The following is an 11,735-nucleotide window of genomic DNA, read 5'->3' on the forward strand; positions in this document are numbered from 1 at the left end:
AACATTAGGTTAGCAGGTAGTTAATGATTACTACTCATTTCCTAGAACTGTGTTGTCTACTGTTGCGTTTTGAGTCAAAGAGCTGTAGAAATACGAATAAAGGTGATAAAAATGTGATCGCGTTCGACCAAAACGCTGAGATACAAACAATTAAAAAAATTATTGAAGCTCTGTTAATATTTACTATTTTAGGTCAAAAGTTCAAGGACATCAGTAAGAGTGAACTGATACTCACTTACATGAAAAACATGAACAGAAGGGTTAGTTAAGGATGAATTTAATGTAAGCCAACAGCAATATTGCAATGCATTAATAGTTTTGACGAACTAGGAAAAGCTTTGAATGGGGAGACAGAGTTTGAGCCCAGGCTCTGCCTCTCCTTCATTGGTCATCTGACCCCGGACAAGTCCTCGATGCTTAGATTTTCACATCAACACAATGAGGGATTTGAATTAAATACCCTAAGTTTACACTAAAACCTGATGTAGGTTATAAAGGCAAGATGAGCAAGAAGAAGAAATAAAAAGTTGATTGATTTAATGGAAGGAGAGATTTGTACTGAGAAGTCAATGTGATAACCTTGGATATAAGATCATGGGAAGCCTTGTTGATGTTAGAGTAAATCAGATAGTTATTAAAGAATCAAAAAATCGTAAGTAAGGTAATAATCATGGTGTAAGTGTTGGTATAAGGGAATGTGACATATGAATTTAGAGAAAAATTAAATAAGATAACAACAATTAGAAGGATTTTTTGCAGTAAATTCAATGGTGATATTCTGTACTATTGTAACCACAACAATAGGAACAAACATGCATTTATTTCTTACTTTCTGGCTAACACTATATTAAGTATTATATAAGCACTGTGTCATTTAACATGCCATATAAGAGACATCTCCATAGAAAAAATTAAATCAGCAGGTCATGCTGGATAATACAAAAGTAATGTTAAAACTAGCCAATCGTGATTAAAAAAAGGTGTTTTTTTATTGTTAATGTTTATTTATGTTTGAGAAAGAGAGACACAGCACAAGTGGGAGAGGGTCAGAGAGAGAGGGAGACACAGAATCGGAAGCAGGCTCCAGGCTCTGAGCTGTCTTCGCAGAGCCCAATGCGGGGCTCGAACTAGACAAACCACGAGATCATGGCCTGAGCCGAAGTTGGAGGCTTAATGGACTGAGCCACCCAAGCACCCCATGATACAAAATTTTGAGTTTGAATTCTGCCACATGATGATGCCATTGGATTCAGAAAGCCAGTCAGTGTCAGGGGAAAGATTTGTTGATAACTTTTGGCCATGTTGAATTTGAAAGAATTTCCCTAAGGAAATATAAAACATACATTTCTAAGCTATGCTGTGTAGACCTAGGCATTCAGGCCCTAAAAGCAGATGATATTTACAAATGAGGAAACGTACACAGTGGAACAGGATCAAAGGGCTTGGATTTCAGGAGATAATCATAGATTGGTGAAGTGGAACCAAAGAAAGAAAAAAAGGAGAATGGAGGAGAATGGTCACAAATGCTAAGAGAAGGGAGAATTTCAAGAAAATCGAGGGGAATTGGAGGGGAACATCGGCAGTGAAAACTGCCATATAGCTCAAGGTGTGTTTCAGGTCTGGAGCAAACAGGTATATTTGGCTAGAAGGACTAAACTGAAGCTCCTGGGGTGCCTGAGTGGCTCAGTCCATTAAGCGTCCAACTCTTGACTTCGGCTCAGGTCACGATCTCACGGTTCCTGAGTTCAAGCCCAGCATCAGGCTCTGCGCTGACAAGGTAGAGCCTGCTTGGGATTCTCTCTTTCTCTCTCTCTAAATATAAGCTTTAAATAAATAAATAAATAAATAAATAAATAGAAACTCCTTCAACATCCACCAAGATACTGACAGTGGACGACACTGAACTTCATTAGTAAGTGAATTAGGGCTGGGTCTTTATGATATTCAACAAAAACTGATAAAATAGCTCTAGAAGTTGGATCTCAAAACCTATCGGAGAAGAAATGAAACCTACTTCTGTTAAAGATAATTAGAACTATGGAACAGACCCTGGTAACTCCCAGTGCAACTCCTATTCCCCACACTACCCTCCCCTGCCTCTCATTCACCCTGACAGAGCCCTGAAATTATTCAGGTTCCCATTCTCCTCTGCTCAAAATTTGGTTTCATTAGGCAGTTGGCTCCATTGGCAGCCCCAGGGGAACTTCTCTAACACACTCATCATGATCCTGTTTTCTTTGGCTAGTCACTGTTCCAGGCGTGGATATCTGATACCAACTTAGCCAGGGAGAAATAAAGAGAAGTTGGCTAGGGGCCTTCTAGGAAAAGTTTTCCTGACTGATTTTAATACCTGCCCTCTGACCCCCCCACCCATACAAGAAAAGAAACCTGACCTTTCCTTTGTAGATCTGGATGGGATGCCTGGAAGTCCTGCAGCCAACTTGTAACCAAGAGGGAAGTAACTCTGAGGACAAGAGATGGAACAGAGAAAGGAAGGAACCTGAGTCCTCGAGGATATTATTGAGATGTTTGCCATACCATGCTGCATTTCTAGGATTTTCCTTTACTTAAACTATTGGAATTTCCTGTTGCTTGTAGCTGAATGTAATCTATAATGAAAATGTGAATATTACTTCTGGCATTTTCCTCCCTCCCTCTTAATTTTCCCTAGTTATCTTTTATTCAGCTTTTTGTATTCTCTTCCAGTGAAAGTCTTTTACAGAAAATATAACTACTCTAGAAAAGTCCCAATTCTAACTCCTAATTTTGTAATTATTGTCACATTGAATTCTTTGCTGACTAGATTGGGTGGTGTAGTGGTGACGGGAGGTAAAGAGAGTGCGTGAATACAAGAAGAGTCTATTATTTCCCAATTTTCCTTTCCACAATCACGGCACAGATTTAAAAGGAACTGTGTATAGCATTATTTCAGGGGGATTACAATAAAAACCAAAATCTTTATATAAATTTCTCCAGCCTTTTGTTTTGGGCTCCCATTTTATGACTCCTTTCAGGCATGGCATTTGCATTAACGAGTGCAAGCAAAGCTTCATCGTTCAATATGGCTCTCTAATGAGAAAGAATAAGACTAAGTATTGAGAATGAAAATTGTACATTTTTATGTGGTGGTTTATAGACTATTACTTCTAATTGAAATTTGAAGTTCACCTTTACAGTTAAGGTGAAAGCAGAAAATCACACATTATGCCCCTCTCTGACATAACAGACTCCGGCCTGGAGTGAGAACTAGTCTTTGACAAAGGGTAGCACTTACATATCAAAAGAAACAGAGAGCTGGCATTGTCTTCAAAGGTGAAATTTGAATGAAGTCCAAAGTCTGTAAAGAAGGCATCTGTGGATGGTAAGGACTTATGATTGTTGGAAAGGTTTTGAGATTGCTAAAAATGGAAGTTGAGGGGGAAAAATCTATTAACGTGTCCAGGTGATGGAGATATGCCTGTGTTAGGGACCCAGTTTGCTGTTTTTTTTGTTTTTTTTTTTTTTTCCCCGCCAACCTAAGAATTTGCAGTGTAATCTGGAAGAATGCTGCAGAATAGACTTGGAGAGTTTATTTCAATTGGTTTAACTACATGGGATAAAACTTATGATAATGGAGCTTTCCAAAGCACTAATATACTTGAGTACTCTGAAATCTGCTCTTTCAATAATTACTCCCCATGCATTCCCAATGGGTCCAATATTGCCCTCAAGGGGCTGAAAATCCGTCCTTGAGAGAGGAGTGGAAAAATCTCAGTCCATGAAGAGTTATACAGTATGTCTGTGAAATTAAAATTTCACAGGGGAGAGAATAATTAGGAGAAAATAATCTACAAAAGCGGGAGGGAGTTAATAATGAATTTAAAAATGTTAGTCTACAAAAGGGATTTATTTACTCTGTAAAGAAAAAAGAAAAAATACACTCTGTCATTAGGAGGTCCATCTGAAGCTTCCAGAATTACTTCAGTGACACAAGATCCATGATATAAAGGCTGCTTCGGCAGAACCTTGAAACAGTGCGTCAAAAATGTAAATCTTGTTACGATTTTTGAAAGTGGATATGAATGGAAACTTTTACCATTGGTTCAGAACTGTAGCTAAAGGTTTAAGGTAAAACAACACTCTTAACTACCTTCATAGGTCTATCCTGGGCCTTTGGTCACGTGGCCGGTCATCCCTACTACGTCCTTCTTCCTTTCCTAGAACCACGTAATTAAATGACTCAGGAGAGAGGGAATTCTGAGACTGTTTTATGAACAGAGAATTTCCCCCCTGACTGGGGAGGCAGCACTCAGGAGGATGAGAAATTACTGACACAATCGAGGGAGGCTGGCATCTCCTTTCCTGGTTGGACTTCAGCTTGGACGGCACACTTGCTGTGGGAAGCAGGTGGGAAAGGCAAGGAGAGAAAGAGAGAGAAGAGACAGGCAGAAAATTCCTAGGGGAAAAACGTCCTGAACTACCGTCATCTGACCTAAGTGTTGCCTGCATTTTCCATCAATCGTTGAGATACTGTGAAAGACAGGCCAAGAGACCCTCATAACAAGAGGCTTAGAGTAGTTCCATAGAGGGGGAGGAAGCTAAGGAAATTCCAAAGGAGATCAAAACAGAGTATGTCTCTAGTAGATAATTGTGAAGTAGAGAGATCCCGCCCAAGGTGCCTCTTACATTATTCACTTACGTCCCCCCAAGGCAGGTGGAACGTAAGCTATGGTCACGTAGAAAGGCATGGATAGCCACGACCAACAACATCCACTTAATAAAAATAGTTGTGTTCCTTTTAATCTTCTCTACTCCCTTACTAACCCCGAGGAGCTAAAACATAAATAAATAAATAACTGAGTGAAGGAAAAGCAAGGGAAGGGCAAACACAACCTCTTCCCCCTGCAAATCCAGAAGTTCAGAGTGGGTATGCTTCAAATTGAACGTGTTATTCGAGTTTTAAGCTGTCAAGGACTTGACCAACCTCCTTAATGCCTGGACTTTACTACAAGCTCTCAGTAAGATGGAGGGACAGTTTTGACTCTACAGAAAAACTTATAAATTAAACACACAAACGGCAACAACGACAGAACGCTTCATTAGGATTTGTTATTTTCCTCCATATCTTTGTAGTTCTTCTTCAACATACTCAAAACCTTAGCTTATTATCAAAATATTTTCCTAATGAATTTTCCCCTCATATTATCAACATGATTCAACCAAGGACCACAGGGCCTCTGTCTCCATATAGCCAGGAAGAGTTATCTTCACTGTTAAGTACTGCTTCCTTGACTTTCCTGGCTGTAAGAATTACTTAGGCACTTTAGATGTTGTTATTAATATAGTTTCTGAGGGTGTTATGGACTGAATTGTGTTTCCTCAAAGTTAATATGTTGAAGTTCTAACCCACAATGTGATTGTATTTGGAGATGGACCTTTAGGGAGGAAAGTAAGGTTAAATGAAGTAACAGTGAGGCTCTAATTTGACAGAACCAGTGTCCTTATAGGAAAAGAAAGAGACACCAAAGATCTCTCTTTCTGCACAGGCACTAGGAAGAGGCCACATGGGATACAGCAAGAAGATAGTCTTCTAGAAGCCAGAACAAAAGCCTTCACTAAAAACAGAATCAGCAGGCACCTTGATTTGGGACTTCCAGCCTCTGGAACTGTGAGAAAATAAGTTTCTGTTGTCCAAACTGTGGTGTCTTGTTATGATAGCCTAAGCAAACTAAGACAGGGGGCCTTCCTCTGGAGTTCCTAAGTTCCTAAATCTGAGATGACTCTTAAGAATGTGTGTGTGTGTGTGTGTGTGTGTGTGTGTGTGTGCGCGTGCGTGTTAAACAACTGAAATGATTTTTATGATTTTGCGAATTTGGGAGCTACTAAATTGAAGGCATTATACTTATGAATATTTCTGCTTACACCTATTTCTTTCTTTTTTGTGGGGATACACAGAGGTTTTTATGATATTTTTATGTGGTTCAGAAATTACATAAGGAAATTTTTTTTGACTCTGTCTAGATAATAAAGGAGGGATATACAGATAAATTTTAGCACATACAGTGGCTTGAAGCTATTTTATGTAATCATTCACTCTACTATCTAGTATAGAGAAGGTGGTCAGTTTAATAACATAAAACAAAACAGACAATCACCCTGATGCCCCTCTTGCTCGTCACAGTACTAATTTTACCCCAGCTCTTCGCCTGATCATCCAGGTTTTTACATATACACAGTCTTACGCTTTTTCAATGAGTATTTATTATTAGGTAAGCCATGATTCAGGGCCCCAGGGTGGGGACCACCATGCACCCAGGTCCCCCCTCACCACCTTTGGAGGAGGATGCAGGACAGAGGAGAGGTGGGTGAAGCCAGTTCAGATCTTCCCAGGAAACATACCACCTGTCTACCAGGCTGACAGCCAGGATATGGGGCAGAGAGATTTGTACGCACGCTGGTACCGTTCACGCATGGAAACGTCCACCCCTTTAGCAATCATTGACTTCTCACAGCGGTGAAAGTCCACTGCTAGAAACTGCTAGTTCTGCTAGCAGTTCTTTGTCTGGTACTTGTTGGGGAAGTAGCTGTCAAAAGGGGAAGTCTTGTAGTTCTTGATTTTGATCTTGACATCTTTCACCATCACGTTGACTCCTAAGGACACCCCTGAAGCAGCTCGCAGCTCAATGTGACCCTCAGCAAAGACTTGCTTGTATCTATCTCTTTCGGAATTCTCCTTCCTCCACTCTTCACTGACCTTCTCCATTTCAACAAATGTTTATTGATCCTTTACCATTCTAGGTGGTAAGAATATAGAAATGAAGTTTTAAAAAAGAGAGGATAACTCCCTTCCACAAGCTGACATTCTAATGGAGATGGAGATAATATTATCTATTAGCTAATATGCAGTAGTGATAAATACTATAAAGAAAGTTAAAAAAAGGTAAAGTATTAGAAAGTGAGGTAAAGTGGAAGGGTGGCTCTTCCTATAAGGAAGTCAAGTAAAGCATCTGTGAGAAAATAACAACCAGGCCAAGATTTAGATGCAGTAAGAAAGCCATGCAGAAATGCTTGAGGAAGCACATTCCAGGCACTGGGAAAAGCAAGTGCAAAATATTGTGACATCTGTTAGGGACATCTCAAGGGCCAAGATGGCTGACCAGGGACTGAGGAGGAGAGGGCTGGAAGATAACCTCAGAGAAGTGGGAAAGGGCCAGATCAGGTACTACAAGGCCAAGATAAGGAGGTCGGATGGTGTTGAGCAGGAACCAGATTTGATCTGATTTATTTCCATGTGGAAAAACCACTGGAGTGAGAGGAAATATTGCAAAGCCAGTTAGAAGGCTATTGATATGCATAGCCTGGGTTAACTCCTAAACACAGAATTTCAATGAATTTTAGTATGATGTAACCAGTAGGTATAACCGGGTCCAAAAAAATTAGGGAACCAGAAGCCATTACCTAGAGAGTCTTATATTTTTTCCAGTCCGATTACAATCCAATGCATAGACTTTTAGCATTCCTTTTCCTTTAGTAGAGGACCCTAACTTTGTGGCCTTTCTTCAAACAGGAAGGTAGTTAAGTCTTCCAACACTGCCTCCTGCCTCCGCTATCACGGAAACATGCAAACAACTGATTTGATGTTCACAATATGTTTTACTAATAATGACAGCAGGTATATGAAACACATTCCCGTATGATTTACGTAGCGTCCTTCACCATTTTCTAGTTACCTGTTTAGGTGGGGTTAGAAACACCTTCATTTGCATACAATGGAATTTCACCTTTCAAAAATGTACCTATCTACCAGCAGAACTTACCAGTGACCTCAAACCCAGATTTTCCAAATATCTGCTCTTAAAGTGTTCATATCCTTTGCTCAGAATGAAATTATTTGATGAAAGTGTCATTGTGCTTCAGATCGAGGTTTTAAAGTGATTTGATTATAGCCATAGAATGTTGGGTTTTCTGTATCATATTGACAAATCCAAAACCGTACTTCTGAATTTAACGTTCTCTAAGGAGGTGTTAAGAGCATACTGGCTGCTCTTTCTTTGGCAAAAGCTTCCTACTAGGTAGCAATGCTTCCAATGTTATTTTTGAACTCTTCTGTTTTTGACCCTAATCCTTTTCTTTGCTGTGGTTATGGCCCTGAGTCCCTAAATTATCGGCTCTCCTGCAGCTTCAAAAAACTAATTCACACCACGATGCACATTAGGAAGGTGGTGTATATAATATTCCACTAAGGGAGACCCGGTGAACATTAAGCCCCCACCAGTAACTGGTCATGAGTCAGGCTACAACTGACGCTACTCATTTTTCTTCGCTGACAAGTTTTCATTATGTGGCTTTTCCAGAACAATTTAGAAATTGATCTGCAGCTGATGGAGGCTGGGATGAATCGGGCCCGTAAGTGAACCCAAAACATCAGAGCAAAGTCAAAACCAATGCCAAGACTCCAACACCTGGTGCAAGGTGAGGAACACCCCCCTCCCATCTTCCCCCTTCTCCCTTCCCCCACCTCTTCTTCCACAGGCAGCACACACAGGTCTCAGACCCTCAAACGGACTTCTCACTCTGGGGACATCCCTATGGCCTGGAAGAGAAGCCGAAGACTTTTCTTTCATCTTCTGTTTACTTATCTTCTGCCTAAATAGGTCAGAGGTTCACATTCTTGAAAAAACAATTCCCTAGTTATGTGTCTACGGATATTAAAGAAAGGGCCTTTTGTTTTCTGCAAGTTGTGTAAATCTGTTTGAAAATCTAGGGTGTTGATCTAAACTTGCTCCATGCAATTCTGGCATGCTTGGGGACAGTGGGATTACCTGACAGAGTATGCAAGGGTGAGGTTATGCAACCCCGGGGATACTTTGGGAATGAGATGCTTTTTTCTTTTTTTTAAGTTTATTTATTTATCTTGAAAAAGAGAGAGACAGAGACAGAGACAGAGAGAGCACAGAGGCGGGACAGAGAGACAGAATCTCAAGCAGAGGCTGACGTGGGGCTCAAACTCACAAACCGTGAGATCATGACCTGAGCTGAGATCAAGAGTCAGATGCTTAATGGGCTGAGCCACCCAAGCTCCCCGGAATGTGATGCTCTTAAGACTATCCCAGGAGACTGAAAGAGTCTAGGGACATCCTCTGGTTCCAAGAAGAGTTAAGAGTGATAAATTTGACTTGAGCTGATAGAGTTTAGCCAGGTGAGTTTTGTGGTGGTGGTGGTGGTGGTGCTGGTAGTGGTGTGTGTGTGTGTGTGTGTGTGTGTGTGTGTGTGTGTGTGTGTATGAGGGAGGAATAAGTGGATGTGTGTTATGGGATGAATGTAGCTGTAATAGGCAAAGGGACCACCTGAGAAAGGACTGAGACTTCAAAAATAAACCTAGATCTATCCTACAAATTGGAATGTAGTTAAGCCAAAAGAAATAGTCCCTTTTCCCCACTCCATCCACGTTTTATGAATTATACCCAGCCGATTCTCCTGAAACCAGGGATGACGTCCCAGTCTGTTTCTTCCCCTAACAACAGTCATGAGAACAGCGATCAGTTCAACAGCTATTGTGAGCAAGGCAAAATGCCAGAGGCTTTGTGATGTCATAGATTGACTACAACTGCTAAACTTGGACCCAGAAGTCACATTCTTACATTGTGAGATAAATCCAATTAATTGACAGGGAATTTCACTCTAAACTTTCTTGAGGGAAGGGGGTCATCTTCTCACACACTAAAAGTATCTTGGAAGAGCTTCAGGATAACCTTTTACCAATGAGCAAATCAATAGGACCCATCCTTCAGAACCATCTACTGAGGGCGGCCCCACCTCTCAGGTAGCTGCTCAGCCGGGTCTCTGTTGTGACAAGCCTTGTGCCCACACACATCCAAACTCCACACTCCTCTAGACACATGAGTGCAGGAGGCTGGTAGTGTGTAGGCAATAACCGAGAACCATCTGAGAGAGGAAATATCTTGGTATGAGGTCACCTACTTTATAAATGCCATTTGAGGCTTATGCTTGTATCACCATATCCTTTTCATAAACCCTTTTGTGGTTTGATAATGAACTCTTGGTTTATTACTTTCTGTTACAGAGTCCAAAGGCAAATTTCCATATCTGGCTCCAGCAGAGTGATGGGTACACAATTGGTAATCATTCTGGGACTTACCTTTATAGCAATTATGTTAAGGAACTGAGGGCTGAACGGTTTCCACGATCAGCGGAAAATATAACAGACCAAGAAATTAATAAAAATAAATAAATTAGCTAAAGAGTGCATCTTCCTTGAGTTATTCTCTGAAATATCCAGTTACAATATTTTAATTTACATAGTAAAATATATTTGAGGCTTAAGACCAATTACATTTTTTTCCCTTTCACCTAAAAATCATGTTGGTAGTTGGCTAACTGTGTCATAGGACAAAAATGGCCTAGAGTACCTTCTCAGTGTGAGACTTGTAAGCATCTCCAGAATCCTCTGTTTGGAATGATCAAAAGGGAGGTGGAAGGTGAGTTGGAAAGAGCTTCTGTGACAGTGGTGTGAACCCAAACCCACCAACAAAGTTTCATCTTCAACAACACTTTCTGTGACTAGTTTCAGCCCAAGTCTGCTTCCTTCTCCAGGCTAGAGTTTGGATATGGGCAAGTAAGATGTCTCTAGAACAGGGTGGCTCCCTATAGACCTAGCTTTAGCCTGTACGGGTTACTTGAGGAAAGGTGGCTTTAGCAGGAGGGAATGCTACCCAATAAAGATTTCTTGAGAGAATGAGTAAATAAATGAATGAATCCACTGCTGTTTGCCCACAAAGAAGCAATCTTTTATAAATGTAGAAGCTAATTTTTAAAATTTAAATTCCAGTCAGTTAACATGGAGTGTAATATTAGTTTCAGGTGTACAATTTAGTGATTCAACACTTCGGTACAATATCCGGTGATCATCAGAACAAGTGCACTTTCAATCTGAAGGAGAGGATATCCACATAACTCAGTTACATTAAAGAGTTATAACCGCCTACAGTTATTGGGAGTATGTCCCTTGATAGACTTGGAGGCAAAGATAACCTCAACCTGGTTATCTGTTACTCTGGAAGACTGATGTTAGTCACGTGATGCCAAGTCGTCTGTGATAGTCCGTACTAACAACCTCGAGGAAGTTGTATTTTCAAAGCTCTTTTTAACTTCCATCTAGTTAATCTTCAATGACACTACAAATGACCAAAGATGAAAAACAAACATTTTGATGTCATCAATAAAAATGATAAATCTCATCTCGCTTTTGATCAATTTCTGGTCAATTCAGTGTGATGGAAATGGAAATGATGCCCTGTTAGAATATAAAATTATGAAACTTTTGCTTAGTAGGGAAACTATTATTTCTCCTTATTACTGACTAAGCTGGTCAGTTTAGGTACCGATGTTTGTCTCTTCATGGAAGAGGGTATGGCTGGTTACATAGTTGAGATAAATAACTCAGCATTCTTGCTAAAACCACCTCAACTCCTACCATATATCCATGTGTAACACATACGTGTAGATCAAAACGTTTATAAACGTTTATATCACTGGTTTCAGGGGAAACCTTTGTGAATGACAAAGGTAAAAGCTGTAGAGGAAATTATGGACAACTCCCACTATCTTGCTTGGGACATTATCCTTTAATTGAAAAGGAAAACAAGACAGTTCGGTTGAACACATTGTCCAAATTAGTCATCAAGTAAGATGATGGGCGTTAAAGCATTTTGAAAATATGCAAAAGTTTAAAAAAA

General features: G+C 40.2%; 1 long non-coding RNA gene across 1 annotated transcript in view; it reads left to right on the plus strand.

Moving 5' to 3' along the window:
- Positions 1-10,202, plus strand: part of LOC131492780 (uncharacterized) — a 30,683-nt gene extending 20,481 nt beyond the window's left edge. Inside the window, exons 2-4 of the long non-coding RNA XR_009252289.1 lie at positions 5,526-5,647; positions 8,334-8,451; positions 10,064-10,202. This is a non-coding gene — a long non-coding RNA (uncharacterized LOC131492780). The remainder of the gene's footprint in view (positions 1-5,525; positions 5,648-8,333; positions 8,452-10,063) is intronic.
- Positions 10,203-11,735: the final 1,533 nt, after the last annotated feature.

The sequence above is a fragment of the Neofelis nebulosa genome, chromosome 2, assembly GCF_028018385.1.
Source record: "Neofelis nebulosa isolate mNeoNeb1 chromosome 2, mNeoNeb1.pri, whole genome shotgun sequence".
NCBI classification, from domain to species: domain Eukaryota; kingdom Metazoa; phylum Chordata; class Mammalia; order Carnivora; family Felidae; genus Neofelis; species Neofelis nebulosa.